Source organism: Macrobrachium rosenbergii, chromosome 8, assembly GCF_040412425.1.
Source record: "Macrobrachium rosenbergii isolate ZJJX-2024 chromosome 8, ASM4041242v1, whole genome shotgun sequence".
Lineage (NCBI taxonomy): Eukaryota > Metazoa > Arthropoda > Malacostraca > Decapoda > Palaemonidae > Macrobrachium > Macrobrachium rosenbergii.
Genome location: NC_089748.1, coordinates 35776819 through 35802051, shown reverse-complemented (window position 1 = coordinate 35802051; position 25233 = coordinate 35776819). Strand labels below are relative to the sequence as shown.

Sequence of the window (25233 nt, the reverse complement as noted above, 5' to 3'; positions counted from 1 at the left end):
ATCATCTCTGTAATTAGCACTCAGCTCCTTGTTGGGCGGGTGGGTTTTTTTTCCTTCTCCTAGCTAATCACTCTGCTGGCCGCGAGTTCGAATCTCCGACCGACCAATGAAGAATAAGAACATTTTATTTCTGGTGATAGAAATTCATTTCTCGCTATAATGATGGTTCATTCCACAATAAGCTATAGGTCCCGTTGCCGGTAACCAGTTGGTTCTTAGCCACGTAAAATAAATCAATCCTTCATTCCAGCCCTAGGAGAGCCGTTAATCAGCTCAGTGGTCTGGTTAAACTAAACATACTTGTAATTAACACTGCTAATGATATATCATGTTATTGCTTCTGGTAAGTTAATGTTTATTTTCCATTAGAGCCATTCATATCTCTTTCCTTCCTTCAGCCCCTCGTGGGGGGGTTAGTGCCGCCAGTGCACCTCACGTGGTGCAATGTAGGCGTTATTTAAGGCCCTTTGCAGCGTCTTTCCCCTAGACTGCAACCAATTTCATTCCTTTGATCTGTACTCTCCACATTCATCACCTTTCAGACCTTACTGTCAGCATCCCTTTCAGCACTGAGTGTCCTCATAAGTCCCAGCGCTTGGCCTTTGGCCCAAATTCTGTATTCTGTTCTATTCGTTTTAAAATACCAAATATGATGGCAATAAATAAATGCCAACAAGAAGTAACCAAGTTAAACAGCAACAGGTGTGGAATATTGCGGCAATCAATCTTAGACCCCTTGACATATGCGTACCTGTTACTATCTATATATCTATCTATCTATATCTATATCTATATCTATATATCTATCTATCTATATATATATATATATATATATATATATATATATATATATATATATATATATATATATATATATATATATATATATATGGAGTTATGGTGTAGCATCTCACAAAATATCAATGTTTCGAAGCTTTCAACAGTCCCTAGGAGCCTGGTGAGATAATCAGTGGGTCACAATGAAACTTCGTAAGCCTAGAGGGTGAGTTATAATAGCACTGGACGGAAATTAATTAAAAAAGGTAAATATTGAGCGCGTTTTTCAGGAATGCAGAGAAAAATTTCCTTGATTTTATTTGCACTAAATGTGCTAATGAATAATATAGAGAAACCCTTGAATTCAAGTTTTCCTAAATTTCTTCCGTACTTCCTTACGCAATTCCGTCTATTTGGAATGTCATTGTTCCTAAATAATTCAGTGAGATTTAAACCTTCAAATCAGGGTAAGAAATAAAACCTATGTAAAAACTTGAATGTATTGGCATATATATATGTGTATATATATATATATATATATATATATATATATATATATATATATATATATATATATATATATATATATATATATGTATATTCTAGCTGACCAACCCAGTGCTGTCAGGAAAACTCTGAATGACATCCAAAAACTCTTTCTCATTCTCTCTCACTCACTTTTTCCTTCTTTCTCTCCCTAACACCCCTCTCTCTCTCTCTCTCTCTCTCTCTCTCTCTCTCTCTCTCTCTCTCTCTCTCTCCTTTTCCTGTTAACCTATTAAGATAGTTCCATCAGTTACATTTTTGAAGTTTTATATTTCACCCCTCCTCAACCACCATTCCTATCGGGGACTGAACTTGGACTTAAAGGACATCGGGAGTGTGACTATTCATCTCAGCGACCTCGAAAACTATGGATTAGATACTAATATCTGTCGTTTTCAGTTATTTTTATATGTCTCCCCCTTCCCACCTCCACCCCCTTTGGTGCCAGAGATGTCTTTACCTCCCCCCACACTATTATTTTCCAGACAGTAAGTCATATGTGTACCAAAATGAGGTATGATAAAGCCCCCACCCCCTTTGGTGCCCTTTGGTGCTAGTGATGTCATACCCCCACAGTATTCTTTTCCAGATAGTAAGTGATATGTATACCAAGTTTGGTTGAGATTGATCAATGCATTTCAGAGTTATGCTGGAACATACACACACGCATACATACATGCATACTTTTTTATATATATTTATATATACATAAATATATATATATATATATATATATATATATATATATATATATATATATATATAATATATTACATATAGAAACATAAATAATCACGGATTTAGCTCTTAATACTCAAAAAAATCTAGCCATCTTCAAAGGGTTCAATGGGTATCATTATATACATTTAGATAAGACAGTGATGTATTCTTAAAGATAGTCTAGTGAGGATTCAAACGAAGAGAAACTGCTCATTCTCCATCCTCATTTTAAAGACTCTCTATGATGACAAGAGCTCTCAGAGGGAAGAGGATTATGAAGGCAGAATAAGGTAAAATAAACTGCATTAGCTGAGCCAAATATGAGTCGTAATCTGATTGCTGGCATCTGTCCAGAAAGCACTGCCCTTAACTTGTAACACCACTGACTAAATAACTTCAACGTGTCTTTTTTAGCCTCTAGTTTATATTTATTTAATTTCTCTGTGATTTTTGTTTGTTTGCCCAATTTCGAAGTTTTCGCGTCACCTGTTTGGTGTGACTGTTGCTGTGGTGGTTAATTTTTTAAATGTCCTCGCGCTTCACATTATCACCTGCAAGTACACCAGCTGATAGTCTAACTGCACATTCTCTCTCTCTCTCTCTCTCTCTCACAGTCCACGTGTGCTTTGTTTTTTTTTTTTTTTATAAGAAGGCATGGGTTGTTTTGGGATACGCCTGTGGAGGGTCCGAGATAGGCTCATAAGATACTTTCCCTTTGTTCCTCCTTACCATCCGTTAGGCAGTTGTCATGTATTTCTTGATGAATTCATCCACTTTCCTTATTTGATTACTTTTCCAGCGTATGTCATTATTTAGCTTTGAACTATTTACTTAGAGAAACCTTTATTTGATTACCAGCAAATTCTCCCCCATAAAAAAAGGCAAAACAGGCTTTTAATTCCCTAACTGATAACCTAAGCGAAACCCATTATTATCAGCAACCGCCCAACGTAGATTCCGGTATTAGCCGAACTTGCTTAATTTTGACAGCAATTGTATTTTTCCCTTACCCTCAGCGTTCGTGTTAATAAATCAGGTAAGCAGCAGTATTAATTCAGAAGATAAATCTTCTTCTTTTTTTTCTATAATTGACAAAATATTGCGATGCCACAGAGACTTTACGGTCTGGAGACTCTAGACCGTGCTTTATCCACTAGAGTCTCTAGACCGTTCTTCAGTCCATTAGCTAGGCTGATGACATCTGTTGACTCAGAGAGTGTGGATGTGGAAGCAATTTTAAGAGTCTAGACCGCACGGTTCAGTGACACAAGCTTTTAGAGTGTGGAGGAAGTTATAATCGGCGCAGTTTCGTCCGCTTAGCCTATATTGTAAGTAACGAATGGTCTGTTCGTTTGAGGTAGGAGTGTTTAGTACTAAACAATCATTCTGTATCTTTCAATTAACGATTAATGCCTCACAGCCTCATGTTCAAGATAGAGCAACAAAATATGAATGCGATTCCCGCCTTGTTTTTTAGTTTTCTGTAAAAGCAAAGTATTGTGCCAGCTTTGTCTGTCCGTCCTCACTTTATTCTGTCCGCAACTTTTCCTTTCCGCACTCAGATCTTAAAAACTACAGAGGCTAGAGGGCTGCAAATTTGTATGTTGGCCATCCACCCTCCAGTCGTGAAACATACCAAATTGCAGCTCTCTAGCCTCGGTAGTTTTTATTTTATTTAGGGTTAACGTTATCCATAATCGTGCTTCTGGTAACGATATAGGATAGACCACCACCAGCCCGTGGTTAAAGTTTGTTGGGCCGCGGCTCATACAGCATTATACCGAGACCACCGAAATGTAGATCTATTTCGGTGGCCATGATTATACGCTGTAGCGGCTGTACAGAAAACTCGATTGCGCCGAAGAAACTTTGGCGCATTTTTTACTTGTTTTTTTTTTTATTTTACAGATTTTTAAATTATTTGTCGTAAGCTAAATATTGGCAGTTCTTTGTAACGATCATATATTCTTCCGGAACTAAATGAACTGCAAGGTCTAGACTTTGATGAACTGTTTCAATAGAATCTGTTAAAATGTCAATTTTTTTACAGAATACCATTCAAATTATTTTTAAAATTTTGAACGAAAATAAAATAAGAAAGATATTGTTCCAACCCATTCTGGTTAATCATTTTGCTGTGAAAGACTCTCATCTCCAACTCGGACTATAGAAATTAGGATCTTTCTTGGGATGGGTGAACTACCTTTATTGCAACTGTTATGTCTAACAACACTCATTATATATATATATATATATATATATATATATATATATATATATATATATATATATATATATATATATATAATACATTTAAAGACAGACAGACGAACAGAGATGACAGAAAGAGAGAGAAAGCTTTGTTAAGGAAAGGCTAGCTGAAAGTTAAGCATGGTGTTGACTTTCTCCTGAGTGAATAAGTGAAGCTCGGAAGTTTGTGTTAATCAGTGACTGTTTAAAGTGGACTTTGACCTCTTCCCTAGTTCAGACTGCTTTATCAGTGATTGGACTTTGGATGCTTGTGTAGGATAAGTGCAGAAAAACGCCGTTTTTTGAGTTTTCTGTAAAGGAAAACTATTGTGCCGGGTTTGCTTGTCTGTCCGCCCTCAGATCTTAAAAACTACTGAGGCTAGACGGCTGCAAATTGGTATGTTGATCATCCACCCTCCATTCATCAAGCATACCAAATTGCAGCCCTCCAGCCTCAGTAGTTTTTATTTTATTTAACGTTAAAGTTAGCCATAATCGTGCGTCTGGCAGCGATAAAGGACAGGCCACCACCTGGCCGTGGTTAAAGTTTCACGGGCCGCGGTTCATACAGCTTTATACCGAGACCACCGAAAGATAGATCTATTTTTGGTGGCTTTGATTATACGCTGTACAGAAAACTCGATTGCGCCGAAGAAACTAAGGCGCATTTTTTACTTGTTTTGTATAATTGTTGCTCATTTTTCTGTTTGCCTTTCATCCCGAAAAAATAACATTTGTAAAAGTATTTGTGCTTATGATTATTTACTAACAAATCTATCTATCTATCTATCTATGAATCTGTCTATTTGTCTATCTATCAGGTGGTATGCATGTAAATATTTAAAGGGCATTTGCTAGAAGAGATTAAAGAAAGCAATAAAAGATTATTTAATTTGTGGTTTGAAAAATAAATACGCGGATAATTCTGCATCTCGAGCTACAATCCTTTATTTATTACTGTCATGGTTAAGAGTTAGATTACCTCTTTCTCGCTAGGATATTCTGTTCCTCCACGTAAAATAAGTCTAATTTTCATTTCAGTGATTCTGTGTTTCTCACGAAACTTCGAGCTCATTTATTTTCATGTGGACTCTTAGGATATTCTGTTTCTCATTTTCATCAATTCGTAAATGAGAATCCACACGACGACAAACCCCGTAGGGGACACCTCATCGGGTGCACTGTAGGCATTACTAAAGGTTCTTTGCAGCGTCCCTTCGGTCCCCTAGCTGCAACCCCTTTCAATCTTTTTACTGTACCTCCTTTCATATTCTCTTTCTAACATCTTGCTGTCCACCCTCTCCTAACAGTTGATTCATAGTGCAACTGCTTTGAGGTTTTCCTCCTGTTACACCTTTCAAACCTACCTATTTTCAATTAACTTTCCAGCGCTGAATGACCTCATAGGTCCCAGTGCTTGGCTTTTGGTCTAAACTCTGTATTGTATTCCATTCCATTCCATTCCACAACGGCTAGAAGATCGGGAACTAACACTTACTTCAGACGTTCTGGATGCGTTGATATTGACCTCCCCATTCCAGAAGAGTTAGGATGGAGGGCATTCAGGATCATATAATAGGATGTTTGTGTTTGTAATAGTCATCTAGATGCCGTTAGGATTTCTGCCTGTGAAAGATTTTTATAAGAAACATTTATGAAAAAGAAACAAAAGTCATCGGACCCTTAATATTGCGCACTTTTCCATATCCTAACTTGCCACGAAACCTTCGACCCTCCAGTTCCTCGTTGATAGAGTGGGTTCCTTTCTCAGCTAGCACTCTGCTGGCCGCGAGTTCGAATCTTCGACCGGCCAATGAAGAATAAGAGGAATTTATTTCTGGTGGTAGAAATTAATTTCTCTGTATAATGTGGTTTGCATTCCACAATAAGCTGTACTATAGGTCCCGTTGCTAGGTAACCAGTTGGTTCTTAGCCACGTAAAATAAATCTAATCCTTCAGGCCAGCTCTCTCTAGGAGAGCTGTTAATCAGCTCAGTGTCTGGTTAAACTAAGGTATACTTTTCCCATGTTCCAGCTATTGTGCGTGAATGTTTCAAGAACTCAGTTTTATTCTAATAGTGAATTTTATGAAAGCGTTCTTGTTCATTCTGAAGTATAAATTACTACAGAATTCCCAGAACTTTCATTCACGCACACTGATTAATATCAACATTTTATCAGTGGAGTGATGGGATGTGATTAGAGAATTGTTTATTAACTTAGTATCTTGACAATATGCATCGATTCGACTTCATTTTTTTATTTTCTCATTTAAAAAAGAAGCACTAACAATAATTGTATTTGAAGGTATTTGCACTCATTCTAAAGAGATATCGTACAGTAAGACTACAATGCATATACTACTCACATCTGTAGATATTCAGTTATGTGAAAATCAGCATTACAGGTTGACAGGATAAATACTGATAAGTGGCACATGTTGCGTTCCCACGTACCTCGTGTTTTCTCTCTCTCTCTCTCTCTCTCTCTCTCTCTCTCTCTCTTATCTCAACTCTAGCTCTCTCTCTCTCTCTCTCTCTCATCTCTCGATATATGTCTCTCTCTCTCTCTCTCTCTCTCTCTCTCTCTCTCTCTCTCTCAGTTGAGATGATAGAGAAAGATGAGGCGCTTTTACTTTTTACAGAGATATTCATAAATTCGACTGCATTATTATTATTATTATTATTATTATTATTATTATTATTATTATTATTATTATTATTATTATTATTATTATTCAGAAGATGAACCCTATTCACATGGAACAAGCCCACCAAAGGGGCCACTGACTTGAAATTCAAGCTTCCAAAGAATATTAAGGTGTTCATTAGGAAGAAGTATAAGAGGAGGTAAGGGGAAATAGAAAAGAAAAAGCTCTCGTTTATTAAAAAAGAAAAAAATCAGTTAATAAATTGATAAACAGATAAAAGGGATTATTTCGAGAAAGTCCTTTTTTGTTCATGGGGGGCACTTGGCCTGGTATACATCGACCCATTTAAAGTTGCCTTCCTTTCCACGTCCCAACAACCAGCCGGACTTTTGCCCTAAGTCCTCTTCGTGAAATGAAAGTCCACTTTGTGAAATGAAAGGCCTCTTCGTGAAATGAAAGTCCTCTTCGTGAAATGAAAGTCCTGTTCGTGAAATGAAAGTCCTCTTCGTGAAATGAAAGTCCTGTTCGTGAAATGAAAGGCCTGTTCGTGAAATGAAAGTCCTGTTCGTGAAATGAAAAGTCCTGTTCGTGAAATGAAAGTCCTCTTGAAAGCCCTGTTCGAAATGAAAGGCCTCTTCGTGAGATCAAAGTTCACTTTGAAATGAAATTAAAGGCCCTGTTCGTGAAATGAAAGTCTTTCGCAAGTCCTGTTCGTGAAATGAAAGGCCTGTTCGTGAAATGCAAGTGTTCGTGAAGTCCTGTTCGTGACAAGTCCTGTGAAATGAAAATGTCCTGTTCGTGAAATGAAAGTCCTCAAATGCAAGTCTGTTCGAAGTCCTGTTCGTGAAATGAAAGTCCTGTTTGTGAAATGAAAGTCCTGTTCGTGAAATGAAAAGTCCTGTTCGTGAAATGAAAAGTCCTGTTGGTGAAATGAAAAGTCCTGTTGGTGAAATTAAAGTCCTCTTCGTGAAATGAGAGTCCTCTTCGTGAAATGAGAGTCCTCTTCGTGAAATGAGAGTCCTCTTCGTGAAATGAAAGTCCTGTTCGTGAAATGCAAGTCCTGTTCGTGAAATGAAAGTCCTGTTCGTGAAATGAAAGTCCTGTTCGTGAAATGAAAGTCCTGTTCGTGAAATGAAAGTCCTGTTCTCTGTTCGTGAAATGAAATGAAAGTCCTGTTCGTGAAACTGAAAGTCCTCTTTCTTGAAGTGAAATGAAAGTCGTGAAAGTCTTCTTCGTGAAATGAAAGTCCTGTTCGTGAAATGAAAGTCCTGTTCGTGAAATGAAAGTCCTCTTCGTGAAATGAAAGTCCTCTTCATGAAATGAAAGTTCTCTTCGTGAAATGAAAGGCCTCTTCGTGAAAACTGAAAGTCCTCTTCTTGAAGTGAAAGTCGTCTTCGTGAAATGAAAGTCCTGTTCGCGAAATGAAAGTCCTGTTCGTGAAATCTAAGCATTTTTGGGGTTTGTTTCAGTCATAGTCTCTGTGCATGTGTGTGTTGTTGTTTTTGTTGTTGTTTGTGTATGGGGGAAGAGGGGTGTTGCTGACATAGAAAATGGGAGAACTGCCCCCCTTCTCTGTATCTGGGACTTTCATGAAATCTGCAGAACATGACAAACTTTCGTAAACATAAATCATTAGTGTTTGAAAAATTCCCCCGGAAAATATTATGGTTATGCTTTCCTTTTCCATCATATTGCATCATTCAAGTTTCAGGATCAGTGAGCATTAACCCACTCTTTCGGCCCACTGCTCTTGAAAAGAGCATTTCCGTTGTGAAAGAGTGCCAAAAGAGTTCCCAAGGCCCTGCCTACATCCAAAATCCCTTTGTAGTACATATTTATTTTTCTGAAACGAACTGAATCCCCGTAGGGCGGCATTGCCGTCAGTGCACCTCACCCGGTGCAATGTAGGCATTACTTAAGTTCTTTGCAGCGTCCCATCGGCCCCCAGCTACAACCCCTTTCATTCCTTTCACTGTACCTCCTTTCATGTTCTCTTTCTTCGGTCTCACTTTCCACCCTTTACTAATAAGTGGATCATAGTGCAATTGCGAGGTTTTCCCCACCTGTTAAATCTTTCAAACCTTTTTACTGTCAATTTCCGTTTCAGCGCTGAATGACCTCATAGGTCCCAGCGCTTGGCCTTTGTCCTAAATTCTATATTCTGTTCTATTCTTTAACACGAACTAAAGATATTCTTCGACTCCATCACGACTCGGCATTATTTTCAAGCACGAAATGGCGAGAATTGACTATATAATACTAGGCACATTGCATCATCGCGACCTTGAACCTGATCTCCAAAAAAAGCCGCCAAAAGAAGGGTCCCGCTCTCCAGCAAAAGCGGGCGAAATAAAGAAACATCTACTTATCTAATTCAAGAGCGTTTTCCCACCTATTGGATGCCCCACTTGATGGACGAAGTCAAGCAATTTTAACCTCAATGTACACAGTTACATCACATCTTCCCTCTCAGAAGCTCTCCCTAGTGATTACATCTCCCTTCGCCAAGACACCTGACGCTCATTCTGTGTTCGCATGATGTGTTTTCTTACGCTGCACACAAGGTTGTCCCGTGGGACGTTCTTGGGTGGAAATATATTTTCTCTTCTCGCCGTGTCAATTTTTAAAGTGCGAGATACCTTCCCTGCAGCACTCCTTAGTGATTAGGCACGGACGAGCAACATCTGGCCTGGCAGGCAAATGATCACGCTGTGGGTCCCCTTGTGAGTCTATTTATAACATTTATCAAAATCAAAATCATTCAGAATTAGGAACTGACTCACGGTTACTGAATTTCGAAACGGGGCTACACGAAAGGAGTCTTTTCTTCATAGGTTCTTGATTGCAGAACTGTGGTGATGCAGAACAGTTTCTAATAATGGAGTGAATACGAATATATACAATTCAAGAACAGAAATAAAGTAAATTTTATCACACTTCCATCAGTGCACCTCATGCGGTGCACTGTAGGCATTACTTAAGGTTCCTTGCAGCGTGCCTTCGGTCCCTAGCTGCTACCCTTTTTCGTTCCTTTCACTTTACCTCCGTTCATATTCTTTCTTCCAGCTCACTTTCAATCCTCTCCTAACGACTGTTTCATAGTGCAGCTGCGAGGCTTTCCTCCTGTTCCGCCTTTCAAACCTTTCTACACTCAGTTTCCCTTTCAGGCGCTGAATGACCTCATAGTTCCCAGCGCTTGGCCTTTGGCCAAATTCTATATTCCAAATCGCGTTAAAAAGGATGTCATGACGAATCCTCGACTCCAACGATAAATTTTGTATCATTTTATTGTTTTCTAGTTCTGATGAAATTTGGTAGGTGCGTATCTTGGGCTGGTGATTATTAGTCCGAAACATTCCTGACCTTGTCCTTTTTTTCTAGGTCACAGGTTTAGTTAAAATGGTCAGTGTTGTGTCTCTCTAAATTTAATGAGACTTATTAGGCATTTGCTTTGGGAGCTGGTGATTATTTTCCACCAACAATTTTTTTAGTCTTGACATTTTCCGTGGTCTCAGGTCGTTTCAAATGCCCTGAACTCTGGAACTCTCTGTCTTCTATGTTCCCCAAGTTCTGTATCAGTGAACGTAGAGTCCTGCAGCAATGCGTCCTTAGATTCTTAAAGTATACCTCGTTTTCTTGACTTTAAGAATGTGAACGTTCAGTACTAACAGATTATTCAACATACAGTGAATAGAACTCGCCTCTTGAATAACGTGAAGCCTTTGTAAGATACAAACGCAATACAATGACGTGGCTTACGAAGTTCATGTTGGTAAGATGAAGATCATTTTATTCTTTGAAGTTGCGTTATCATGATTTCACTGTGAAAAGACCCATTTTACGTAGACGATTTTGATCAATCTTATCTCCGCCCTTTGCCCATCTTGCTTGGTAAATCATGTCACTCACACACACGCACACACACACACACACACACACACACACACACACACACATATATATATATATATATATATATATATATATATATATATATATATATATATATATATATATATATATATATATATATATATATATATATATATATAATCGTTCAAGGATTGTGGTACAAAATGTCATCTATGATTCCATGAAGAAACTGAACGTACTTTTATGTTATTTTATCACCCAATGGGTTACCTAGATATTTGATCGGCCTTATCTTTGTCCTCTGCCCTTATGCTTGTCACACCATTTCACTTACACGCGCGCGCGCTCACACACACACACAAACACACACATCTATATATATAAACTGTATTTTATGGGCTATAGCCCTTGACCCTTAAATCTGGCCTGATAATGCCTGAGTGACGTAAATAGCAGTTGGATATCCTGGTCTCCAAGACTGGAGGGTTTTTATAATAACATTCGGTTTTACCAATGATGACTCATAGGTCAAAACGAACATAGCTATCGGTACCCCAGAAACTCGTGGTACAAATAAAAAAAATTGTTCTTTTAATTCAGAGGATTGTTAATCTAAATGTCGTCTCTGATTGGATGAGGGAACTGCACATAATTTTGTAATACTTGTATATTATTGTATCACCTAATGGGTTTTTACCATCATGCACTTACAAGTTGTGAGTAGGTGCTGCAATGTCATGCGTTTCTGTAGCACTGAAATTGTTTATCGATATTTATTCATACATCACTAACCTTAATAAACTCAAGACTACCGTGTACCATACAAGTCCTGCCATAAAATTTAACTTTTGTTAATGTCATGCATTTCTAGAGCACTAAAATTGTTTATCGATATTTATTCATACATCACTAACCTTAATAAACTCAAGATTACCGTGTACCATACAAGTCCTGCCATAAAATTTAACTTTCGTTTCCTTTCAGAGCAGACTGACTGTTCACTTGCTAGTAGACATTATTCATGTGATGTTAACATAGGGGTTTGAATTACCATAACCAAGAAAAGAATGACGCAATAGTCAGCGTCGTTACGTCACACGAAAGCTTACTTATATGCTAATGAATCTGCCGGTTTTGTAATTCTTAATTACATCTCGTGACACAGGTGTGTTCCCAGATACCTTAGTCCTGTGATGTAATAGATTTCTCTGCTATCAGTGGCCTCTTTAGATGAAAAAATTATTTCATTTCAGGCCTTGTATTCTGTATACATTTGTAACGTGGCTTGCATTACAAGTGTCAGGACAATAAGGCCGTTGGCACAGGTGTTCTGTAGCTCGTTCACAGGGCGTCACCCTCGCCATTCTGTTGGAGGTGCGACGAAGTTAGGCTTAATAATACCGAGGCCTTTCCCCTTTCTCCCTGTAGCGGGGTGGGGCCGTCAGTTCACCTCACGCGGGGTACTGTAGGCTTTTATTCAATATTCTTCGCAGCGTCCTTTCGGCACCTAGTTGCCACCACTTTCATTCCTTTTACTGTACCTCCAGTCGTAGTTTCTTCCATCTTACTTTCCACCCCTCTCCTAACGATTGATTCATAGTGCAACTGCTTTGAGGTTTTCCTCCTGTTACACCTTTCAAACCTTTCTTCTCTCCATTTCCGTTTCAGCGCTGAATGACCTCATCGGTCCCAGAGCTTAACCTTTGGCATAAATCTTATATTTCATTCCATTCCACCAAGGCCTTCATTCTCCTGACTGTAGAATTGTGGATGTCTCCTCCCTGGTACTTTGTGGAATATGATACTTGTATGTTTAAAAGAAAGACTGGAATAATATTTTACAGCCATTTGCCTTGTCGCCTTTATTAGTTTTCTGTAAAGGAAAACTATTGTGCCGGCTTTGTCTGTCCGTCCACGCTTTTTCTGTCCGCCCTCGTATCTTAAAAACTACCGAGGCTAGAGGGCTGCAAATTAATATGCTGATCATCCACCCTCCAGTCATCAAAAATACCAAATTGCAGCCCTCTAACCTCAGTGGTTTTGATTTTATTTAGGGATAAATTTAGCCATAATCGTGCGCCTGGCAACGCTATAGGATAGGCCACCACCGGTCTGTGGCTGAAAGCTTCATGCGCCACGGTTCATACAGCATTATACATTGTGTAGAAAACTCGATTGCGCCGAAGAAACTTTGGTGCATTTTTTACTTGTTTTTCGTTTTCGTTTGCCACGAAGTATTCATCTTTCGTGAGTTTGTTTCTCTCGTTAAATATTATATTTTCATCTCTTCTTTTAATTAGGTTTCTGACTTAGGAATATACAGTGTATGTATATATATATATATATATATATATATATATATATATATATATATATACATACATATATATATATATATATATATATATATATATATATATATAACTATTTGTGTGGATATGTGTCATATCTGAAGACAACTGTCTTTATGTATGAAGTGTATATATATATATATATATAATACTGTATATATATATATATATGTATATTATATATATATATATATATATATATGCACTGTATATACAACATATGAATATATATATATATATATATATATATATATATATATATATATATATATATATATATATATATATATATATATATATATATATATATATATATATGTACATTTACATATATATATTAATATATAAAAGTTTGTTCTACAAGGTTAATGCCATAATTTGTTCTACAATAATAATGATAATAATAATAACAACATACTGTACATTAGGCCCAATGACCTTTTTAAGATAAAATTGTATTGTAAATTTTTGGTAAATTTAAGTCAACTTTGATAAAATTCTGCTTGTAATACTGGTAGAACTGTAAAATATTGTTTATTTCTGTAATAAAAGATAAAAATTACCTTTTTAACAGTTTACTCTTTGGGATTTGTAGTGCCAAGATTGCACTGTACAATAAATGACGAAAATTGGTGGACTGAGGTACATCGCGAGATGGAAGTAGTTTCATTATATAATTCTACTACCACCTTACGGGAAACTTGTCTGAGGGTGTGTTGGGAAACCGGCCAATTATCGACCGTGGTTGAGAAGGCGTGTCTGAATAAGCCAATCAGCGTACTATGTCTTGTGGTGTGTCCGATTCCATCCATTGGATGCGCTGGGTTTCAATGCTGAATCTTTTTTTGTTTCCCTGTGCCCTGTATCCAGGCGATGATGGCAGGAGACGCGTCTAGGAGAACCTGAATTTGAAGTTCTCCTCGCGTTGATTTTCACGTCAAAACAGCCTCGAGAAGAATGTTTTTAGAAAGGGCATTGAGTGACAAAAGGGAACGACGCAGTGGATGAAATGGAGGAGCTAATGGGACCCAAGGACACAAGCCGTTGAACAAACGCCCTTGGGATAGTTGTCATGCGAGCGGAAGCAGACAACACAGCCAGTCTGATAAGTCCTAGGAAAGGTGGTTGTCTCGGGACGTGGGGGTGCTGTTTGGGGGGAAGGGAATGGGGGGAGGGGACTGGTACACCACTCTCTCTCTCTCTCTCTCTCTCTCTCTCTCTCTCTCTCTCTCTCATTTCGACTGCGTGCGACTCTCCAGTGTTGCCGAGGCCCCTGTGAGGGAGAGAGTGAGAGGTTTGCCGCTCCCCGCCGACCTAGTAAGTCGCCTTGATGTTTTTCAGTCTGTGAGTGGTTTTTGACGGAGTTTGTTGTGTAGGACGGGATATTCTTCCTATAAACTGGCAGTTTTTGATATCTACACCATTTCAAGTTGCGAATCCAGGTAATGTAAGCCTCCGGCAGATTTTTTTTCCCCACTTAATTGCTTTTTTTTTTATTGAACACCGCACTAGCCATAAATAATTTTTTGCTGTGTAGTCCTACCATTCTTTACCAGAGATCGCAGTTGCCCGATTTTTTTATATTCTTCAGATTTCATTGCCAAGTGGTTCTGTCACTTTGCTTATTGTAGTCTCATTGACAAAAATCAATCTTGACATTTTCATTACATCATAACGTACACAGTGACCCATTCAGATGCAACTTTCAGCCAAAACAAACAAGGTCTCTGAAGCGTTATTCAAATATCTCGTAAAGACGTAATAAACATGAAATTCCAATACTCCGGTCCTGTTCCCAGAACATTCAGTAAGGTGATGCGGAATTCAGATAATAGCCTTATATTTTTTTCTTGTTCACTCAGCACCGGCACGGCCGATATTGTTTTAACTGGCTAAAACTGGATTTTATGATTTTTATTATATTGATTCCTTTACCAATAAAGTTTGGCTGAAAAATTAATGATGCCGTGTGATTTTAATGTTAGACAAATTGATAAGATGAAATGCCACGCTGTTCGGTATTTGAGTCGAGGAGTGATGGGTGGAATTTCCCGAGCTGTTAAGCGTGTTTTCAGTTGTTAATTTTTTTTTTTTTTTTAAGTGGTTAAGGATTTACGGTAACCGAAATAAACGGAAAATAATTGACAAGTTTAGCTTGTGATGCTCTAGTAAATATAATGCTAGACGGCTGAAGTGTGAGCTTTAAAAATACAGGAACTCAACCGAAGCAGAATGTCTTGCCTAAATATTAAATTACATTCGTGTTTAAGGCCACAAGTAGTACTACTTAACGCATCAGGGACCAAAATAACATTGTAGATGTAACTTACCAAGGAGTGCTTGTACCCAGTGCTGTTACATTGAATCCATAATTATGTTTGGTTGTATTCCAACCCAACTTTTTTCGTAATCTTGGTCCGTGTCGCCAAAAAGGCTACCTTGAGTACTGAAACCAGTCCTCCTTGAGCCCCAGTGGTTAATGTTTTGTTGCATCCTAATTATGTTGGTGTGCGTTTTTCTCCTTTTACTTTGCCTCTTGATTATGGCCTTGATTTCTCACAAATTGCGCGATACTTGCACCGTAGGGAGCCGTGTTTAGTACCAGCCCCACGGGGAGAACGTGAAAATAGAAAAAAAATCGCCTTATCGTGTATTATTTTATAAGTTGCCATAAATTGTAACCCCACTCTCATTATTTTGAACCCCATAAACACTATGCAAAATGATAAATAAAAATTAGAAAATTTATGACATAAGGTAAGAATAACCCCCTCCATAAATACGGCAAAATTGTAACCAGTCAACACCCGTTTGAAGTTATATTGGTATTTTAAGGTTCTTTTATCTATTATTTCCTAGTCATTTTTGCATAAAAAACTCAAAAATGGTTTTTCATGCAAAAATTGGCTGGAGTCTTATTGGCAACTTATAAAATTTTACCACTTTCTCAGAATGATCTCAACTGTGTTGCATCAGATACACCCTTTTCTATATTGTTCATTCGAGAGATTTTACTAATAAAAGATATTTCTGTGCGCAGCTCTTCTGCAGAATCATCCTCGCTCTTTCTTCACACCCACACATGCACATAAACATTCTTGTTTTATCCAAGAATATTATATATAAAAATAAGAGTTGGGGACGCAGATATCTGGGAGGACGGGAAGCCATGCTAACCCTCGTGTCACGAAGCATTTATTATCTCGGCTACCGCGACATTCAGACCTCTCAGCTTTAAGGTATATAAACACTGGCCCAGTGCCCTAACTCATAACAGTTATCTTTTACTGCAGGTGCTCGACTTTTTGAACATTCCGCCGGTGCGAGGTCACTGCATGCATCGTCATTTTTTGCATGTCATATGCAACAGGAGCAATTAGGCCTATGAGTTAATTCTGTGATATTGGTTTGTCGGCGCATACCGATTCACCTTTGTTTCGTAAGAATTTTCTGTCTGTCACAGGGTTTTGTATTATTGTAATACCGGTTGCTGGAGGTCATTGTACAGTACTGTAATTATGAATTTTGCCCACGGACTCCTCCCTCTCTCTCTCTCTCTCTCTCTCTCTCTCTCTCTCTCTCTCTGTCCATAGCAACAGTTTTGCTTTGCATATAAGGAAATGCATCACCGTCGCAAATAAATTATGATTGTTACGTAAGCCCTTCGAACCTCGTTACTAACTATACCAGAGAAGTGGTTGTGTAAGGTTTACCATTTATTCGTAATGAATTCCTTACTATTGACATGTGGCTCAAGTAGGATGTAAACTTAGTGGAAAAGGACGCAGCGACCTTCATTCAGGATAAACTAGTTGACCCTCAAGTTCGTCTATGCTCGTAGCAATAAAAGAATAGCATAGTCTTTTAGAGTGGCGTGACCAGCGTGGGAATCATTTCTTAGCGGCAGGAATAAGTTAACAGAATAAGTTTTAACGTGCATGTCATGACTTGTAATAAAACGGTTTATGAAGTAGGAAGACTTGATCAGAATAAAATCGTAAATTTGTCTATTACATTTAAGTATACACGCATACAGAAATAGCTGGTTTACACCCTGCTTCGAACAGGGATATACAGTAGGCCTATGGTTATCGGTTCAGTGCAGGTGTAAATATAATTGGTTTTTATAGGTCTAGTGGGGATATCATAACTTGTGTTTAGATGTTTACGTGGTTTCAGCCAAGGTAAAGAGGCACCTTGGTTTCACCCTCACCGACTTGTTCGAACTGACAAGGTCAGTAACTTCATTTGCTAACAAATATTCATGTTACGTAACCCCCTTCCCTGAACCCCACTGACGTGATAATACCATTGCTATTTGCGTAATGAATTTAGTCACTGTATGAAGAGTATCTCTCGATGGGATTCTTAATTTTTGCCACCTAGTAAAGAGTATTTCTTGATGGGATCCTTGATTTTTGGCACGCAATGGTGGGTCGATAATTGTCTGACCTGCGCAAGCAGTATTTGGAGTCTGGGGGAGTGTCGCTGTTATGTGCTTGTGCAAGCAATAGTTTCCAGCCGTCGTTTTGAGAAGGGTAAAGGTATTTTGTATTGCGTTATTGGCCTCTTGAGAAATGTGCAGACTCATTTGATTTCCAGCATTGATCAGGGATGCTTTTATGTTGCAAATGGTTAGTGGGAAAATGGAAAAAATTTCAGCCCAGCATCTGGAAATTATGGAAAGTGAGTTTATCTGTGTTACGATAAGAAGGAAGGACTTGATGAGAAACATAACAGAAAAAGTCTTGGACTAGAGCAAGATTATGTGAGTAAGAAGTGCCGTCACCACCAAGTAATCCGTAACAGTTATCCAGACTGACACCAGCGAGAGTATGCTGTACCTGCAGAGAGAGAGAGAGAGAGAGAGAGAGAGAGAGAGAGAGAGAGAGAGAGAGAGAAAGACATTTAATGGTATGGGAGGACCATTGCCTGGAGGAAATGCCCGAGGCTTCTGGCTTATTTAAGTTTTCACACGATTTCTTGCCAAGCCTCTGATGAAATAACATTGAATGCTTGCTATTAGCCAAGACATTCTGACAGAACTCAATTAAGAGGAAACTCAGAATATACCCATAAGCCGAGTTCATTGGCAAGTGACTCCGCTAACCTTTGATGTACTTAATGAGGTTAAAACTCTTCTCCATTTGCAAATACTTGTTCGCTCACCCTTGGAACTTGTATTTTACATCATGTTTGGGCCAGAGTTCACATTTACATTCAGTGAGGATCTTAATCATTAAAGGAAGTTGAATTCCATGCTTTTGAATTAAATTTTTCATGCAGTGAAGGAGACAAGGAATTGCAAATTTGAACCTGGATTTAATATATTTCAGTCTGCCAGCAAGGAGAGTATAAGTCATTTATGAAGGGCCATCTGAACGTTTTCTCAGAATAACTTTAAGACGTGGGCCTTTTAACCATGGTTGCATTTATAAGATTCCGTTGGCAAGACATTTACGATGGTGTCAAGAGTCAGTCGATTTCCACCTGTATGCACGTGATGTTAGTCATTAGTAGTCACTGGTACATTCCCAGTGAGGCCAGTAGTTACCAGTTACATTTAAGCAGGTGTTTGGGTAGACCCATTATAACTTTCCTCGATCATGTTCCCACAGACTTTAGTTGTTACATCCAGGGAAGGTTAGGATCAGAATAACCTAACTTACTTTACGGTCGTAATCACACAAAGAAACTGTAAGAGACGAAGACGACTGTTGGGAGTATTATAGGTCTAAACCACGGGTATAACGCGGTTACAGGTCCTCATTATCTACTTTGCAGCTCGCCGAGTAGATTAGAGTGATTTGAAGAGCATTTATGGTAGTGTCATCACCTTAATTTACGTACTTAATACTTGAACATGAATACGTTTGCCTGTAATATGCTCACATGCAAAACGGGAAAAGTTATTTTTGTAGTACTAGTCATTCCGTATGTCACCCCTTCGGTAGGCTGATTGGGTGGAAAAGTATTTAATTGCATATGTCTTGTAACAATTCGGCGATGGCTTTAATGATGACTATCGTTGAGGAACTCCTAATGGAGAGAACAGGATTATTATTAATCTAGGGAGAGAACTACTAGAGGTCCTCGTCAGCGATAGAAATTCGGGACGCAGGTAATTCAACCTCTCCTGTAGTCAAGTAAAAGGGAAATAAGATTTTTATAGGTAATAAAAGCTTTCAAATTTCCCGTTATTCATCAACTGCCTTTCTTAGTGATGTTGTTTGTGTTTAAAGAGACGCAACACATAACTGACTAAAAAGAAAAAAAAGCTAAAACTAAAGTAGGAAAGGCAGTCGGTCTAAGAAAAGTCATCAGTGCAGGCAGTGGTAAACATTGGACTTTCACGTGGTCATTGTGTGCAGCCATGGTAGGAACTCGCATCGTTTGCCCTTGAAGCTTCGCCCTAACCAATAGACACACCATTTTCTTCGAAGTATTTATCCTGCCATAGTTACAATCTCTCTCTCTCTCTCTCTCTCTCTCTCTCTCTCTCTCTCTCTCTCTCTCTCTCTCAAGGATAACAAGATTTTTGTTTACAGTTTTGCATTTCATTAATTTTGAGTAGATGAGATTATAGAGAGCAGTGCGCTTGAAAATGGTCACACACACACAGAGAGAGAGAGAGAGAGAGAGAGAGAGAGAGAGAGAGAGAGAGAGAGAGAGAATTGTTTAGTGTTAAACATTAAAATGCAATGCTCAACACACGTCGAGAAAATTGTTCGCTTCGTGATGATTCTTCGGGGCAGTGTTTGCAAACTTGACGAAATTCATTGCACGACAGAAACTATATCGATGATGGTTTACTAATTTTAACAAAGAAAATATCACGATGGAAGAAGTCATCTCATGGGTATCATGAAATCAGTCCTGGCCTACTTTCTTCCTTCCGAGGTTGCATGAGGTTTGTAAACTTAAACCACGACACTCCACGTTCAGCGCACATGGTTCCCTGCTGAACTTGCCAAGTTTCTGTTTGCCCGTAATCGTAGTTTTAAGTCAGTACGATACTTCACTGCTAATTTCGAGGAGTTGTGCGTCTGGCAGGCGTGCTGTACATCTTAATTTTTTATACATATGAACAGCCCTCCTGTCTTGATTGTAATTTTTTATACGTATGAACAGCCCTCCTGTCTTGATTGTTGCTATCATGTTTGTTAATAAAAATACCAAGTACGTGTTGAGCTATCGTATATTACCGAAAATTTCCCGTTTTTTTATTGGAAAAATTCTTATCGAAAGTTGTTGGAATATTGTTTTCTTGATGCAATGTTAATCTTTTAACAGTTATCAAGGATAAACCTCACTTACGTTGGTCATTAAAACCATAAAGTTGAGTGTGCATCGTTCAACTTTCAAGTACTTAAGTTGACTGTGATATTTATTTGACCTTTGTTTTTTCCTTTCGTAATATTTAAAAATAATGCAAGTTGCATTATGTTCAGTTAGTGTTATTAGTTAATCGGATGTGACCAGACTATTTTGTCTGAATATTACAATGCTGTTATTATTATTACTACTAATCAGCTGTTTTCCATCGTAAGGTGGTCAGAGAAAATCTCTCCAGCGGACACTCGACCTTATTCATACTCTTTCTGGTGCTCGCTTCCTTTCAGAAATGGGCTCACGACCACTTCATATATCAGTAAAACCATTATTTGGACAATTGAAATTCACCTCAAGTGGAGTTAGTTTTGAGTTGTGTGACCATGAGTTACATTTAATGATCCTTAACTTTCACTGCTTGTGTTTAAAATCCAGGTCGCTTGCCAGATACAAAGCACTGGTTAAGTAATGTTTCCCGTGCCTGAGACCTCACACTAGACGCATCTGTTGATTTTCCTAATTCTTCACATAATTTGGCACTTTGCCACTAGTAAATGGTTAGCGTTCCGGTTAAATCCCCAAGAATGGTTGGCTACACCATTAGGGATAGTACAGCTTCTTGGTTTAATCTTTAACGAGGCACAGAAAACGCAAACATTACTGGTATTGATTTTTCGGAAGGGGGCAATCAGAGGGTTTATGCAGAGACGTCAGGAAAAGAGAGATTGTATAGGGATTCTTAGCTTTCCAACTTGCATTTCCCATGGCAATCGTAATTATTATTTTTATTGATTTGATTGACGTTGAACCCTAGTAACTATGCTTATGATCGTGTTAATAATAAGAAGACATGAGCAAGCTAGTCTCATCGAAGCAAAGAAACTTGAGTCGTCTAACTTGGGATTTACTAATCACAAAGGTTTTATCAGAAGTAAAATATTTTTGAAAGTAGCTCCAAGTGGTGTGTGCCAGTTAACATTGTCTTTGTTGAAGTCAGAAGTCTTAGTAGCAATAGGCACTTAGTTTCTCCCTTGAGATTCTTGGCGTATTCATTCACAGAATCAGTCTAAAGGAATTGGACCTTCTGTACCTTCAATTCGTCAATTGCTTGTTTTTCCAAGGCTGAAACTTGCCTTGCCCTCTCATGTCCCTTGTATCTGTATGGCTGGTTTGGTATGTCCACGTTTTCAATTTTTCCAGATCCGTAAATTACGTTTGTCATTACTCTGTGCGACAGAGTAAACGATTCGTTGTGACTCTTCCCGTATCATTGTGTCGAATAGGCCTACCTACAAAATCAGCCAAGGTATTCGTTTAGGGTTTTGTATAGGCCCCATGAGATGAGAGGAAGAGAAAAAAATACGTGGAAAGTATCCGCTTGGTTTTTGCGTGTCATTGTTAGTCTCATTCAAGAAATCCTCTGGAAAAAGTGTTTTACGCACCAAGAACTGAAATTACTTGACGTCGGTATCACGGGCCCTTATTTTCAAGAGAGGAACCACCTTTCCCTCCCCTGAAAGTCAACTTTGCCGGTTGACGAGTACTGTTGTCAAGAAACCGGTTATTTGGGGTAGGCTTGACACCGGAGCACTAGCACTCACACAGTGCCCACGTGCTAATGTTGATTCAGAATAAGACTATACAACGGAACGTTGTTTCGGTGTCTTAAAACTCGAATGGAATCATAATGCTCGTCTCATTTTGTTCTTTTTGTTATTGCAGTTATACTGACAACACTCTAGTACCTTACTTTGTTTCTACATGTTTTTATTTTCGGTTTAATTAACATTTGTAAAAAAACTCGTGTTAATCAGCGTAACGTCAGGTATGATGACATCAGGCGATATTTGTCAGCTCTCTTCGCCTGTCGAGAAGTGCCGCCTCTCTAACCGAGATGGCGACATACCGGAATGTGTAATGGTATGAAGGGGGGCCAATCACATAGATTAATATCACACCTAGACTGTATACCCTCCATGTGCAGACGCCTACCGTATTACGTCAGTGACGAAGCGCGTATCAGTTAAGATTTGTTGCGAGCATTGGCAAGTACCCGGTCACGTGATCCGCATTCGCAGACGACCACTCTCTCTCTCTCTCTCTCTCTCTCTCTCTCTCTCTCTCTCTCTCTCTCTCTCTCTCTGAGGTTCGTGCGTTTGTCGCTCGAAAGGTAGACGTTTAGTTTAGATAGACCTCAGTGGGCGTTAGACAGTCCTTTTGGTAAGTCCGCTTGTCAAGCACAAGGTCTGCAAAGGCGTGGCACGAGGGACCTGCCTTCGTTTGGTTGAAGGTTGTGTACAAGTGTCGTATGAATATAATGGCTCGGTTCGTGGCCGGTGATGAGTATTGATTATTTGTAGCAACAGCTGAGAGTGAGGAAAGTGTTCAGTAGAAGAACTCCCAAGACCCGTCTTTGTGTATTATGACGGATGGCGGAAATCGTTTGTCGTGCGAGGCAAAAATAGATGTATTTTGTGCCTCTGAGAATGATAGTTTTCTTGGTTAGAGGTCGGTGGCTACCTTAAATCAAAGCTTAATTGCGTTCATGGTCATATTTATGCATTTGCAAATCAGTTACTTGTTTTTGGTGGTGTACCTGATTACGGTAGCTTGAAAGCTAAGAGGTTGCCATAATTTAAAAATATTTCTTGAGACACGAAGCGACAGGCAGCCGCGACCAGTCTTTGAAGACCAAGTAAAACGCATTTTTAGAATATATAAAAGAGAAATATTAGGTTAGCGACATATTTGGTAGTGGAAAACCCAAGAAGTGATATCGAAGTGTCTTTTTATACATGCTCTCTTAACCCAGTGACTGGTCATTTGCCTTCAAAGCAAGCATAAAGAAAATTGCAGCCGCCAAATGTTGGCAAAGTTTGTATATCTTTGTTTTTACTTTATATTACCGAGCGTGAGATGTGCCAAGGGTTTAGTCTCGATACTTGGACAAGTGATTTTAAATATAGAAGGAGGTGTAGTCAGCTTATGGGGTCCTTTGTCTTAGGCCTGAACTGTATGGTTGCCTGAGCCGGTGTTTAAATCTTGTGTTACGGCCTCGTAGATCTAGTGAGGAAACGGTTCTCTCTCTCTGGTAGGTAGGCATTTGATGTATTATCGAACTCTGTGGAGTAATTGTATCCTTTTATAATGATTGCTTTGAAGTGCGTCGCTCATTTGACGGTGCTTGGGCAAGTTGTTACGATCATTTCGTCGCGATTAGGCCCATTCTGTAAGTTCCCTACCACCTTTTTGTATTTTTGTATTTCCTTACATAATTTGCTTGTTAATTTGTTTCTTCCTTATGATGTTTTTCGTTGTTGTTATCATATATGGTGTTTTACAGTGCTCCACGGGCGGATATAGTAAGGAATCTTGCCCAGCCTTCTTACACGTGCCTTTGATATAAGCATTAGCCCAAGTCAACTTTAATACTCATGTAATATAACATTTGAACAATTTGTATTTGTTTTGCAAGCAGTGATAAATAATTTTTTATCAGATGCCTGCAGAAATGAACTGAGTAAAGCGTATTACAATGCTATGGGAATTAACTCTCTCTCTCTCTCTCTCTCTCTCTCTCTCTCTCTCTCTCTCTCTCTCTCTCTATATATATATATATATATATATATATATATATATATAGAGAGAGAGAGAGAGAGAGAGAGAGAGAGAGAGAGAGAGAGAGGTAAGAAAATGTGCTAGTACACTTTATCTAGATGTATATATTGTCATTATTGTTATTTTTTTTGTGTCGTTAACGCTGACATAACGGCTGTAATTCTTGGCATCCTGCCCTTTCTCCCATCTCTGTTCGTCGGCTATTCCCACCTTTATTGATTCGTCCCCTGGACATTTTACATTTTTAGTTCTCAATATCTTCGGAATTTTAATCGTCGTAATGCTGTTGCCTCGGCACATTGTGTTTAAACTGACCATCTCCCTCTTATATGATTTCCAGTATAGGCCTATACGGACTTCAGATGTTTCTAATCTCAACCTTTCTTGCTCATTAGCCCCCTCCCCTCCCCTTCCTCCTCTCCCTCAGTCATGGGTCCAAAAAAAAACCCTTAACCTGAATCCCCAAAAACAATTTTCTTGATATTTATGTCTTTGAGGCACGTAAACATGACGGGAACTGCCCTGAACATGTCGTTGATACTGATTTTATTTTAGACTCATTCCTCTAATTGTTAGCGTCCTCTCTCTCTCTCTCTCTCTCTCTCTCTCTCTCTCTCTCTCTCTCTCTCTCTCTCTCTCTCTCAGGGAAGTGCTTCGCTTGGAGTAATTGTGACTACAATCATTTTGGTGAATAGCCTACGTTTTTCTTTACGTACGGATGAACGATTATATTTATCAGGTTTGGAGTTATTGCGCATCAGATTTATCATGTTTCGAGTTAATTATTGTGTCGTACATTTCGTAATAGAGCCGTTCTTTTGTTTTTGGTTATTTTGTAGATTCTATGATAGACTGCGTAGCAACATTAGAAAACTGACTGGCGGAAACCTGTGAAATTGTTTGGAATACATTTGAAGACTTTTTAGCAATCACGTATTTTGTGTTTTAGCTCAAGAAATGTCAGAAGTCTATTTTAAGTCTTTTTCATGTTCAAGATTCTTTGCAGGAAATCTTCAATAAAAGCTTGCACAAAGGCTGTAGCGGCTGTGCAGAAAACTCGATTGCGCAGAAGAAACTTCGGCGCATTTTTTACTTGTTTAATAACTGAAACATCTT

The 25233-nt window shown here is 38.6% G+C and overlaps 1 protein-coding gene across 7 annotated transcripts in view; it reads left to right on the top strand.

The window, feature by feature from the left end:
• Positions 1-25233, top strand: part of PCB (Pyruvate carboxylase) — a 98663-nt gene that overhangs the window by 17290 nt on the left and 56140 nt on the right. The window contains exon 1 of one of the 7 annotated variants that reach the window (XM_067107495.1): positions 3242-3371. The exons of 1 other annotated variant lie outside the window; for it this stretch is intronic. The gene's annotated coding sequence lies outside the window, so the exon portion shown is untranslated. 5 more of the 7 variants (XM_067107492.1, XM_067107498.1, XM_067107494.1 and 2 more) reach the window with 5 other exon arrangements.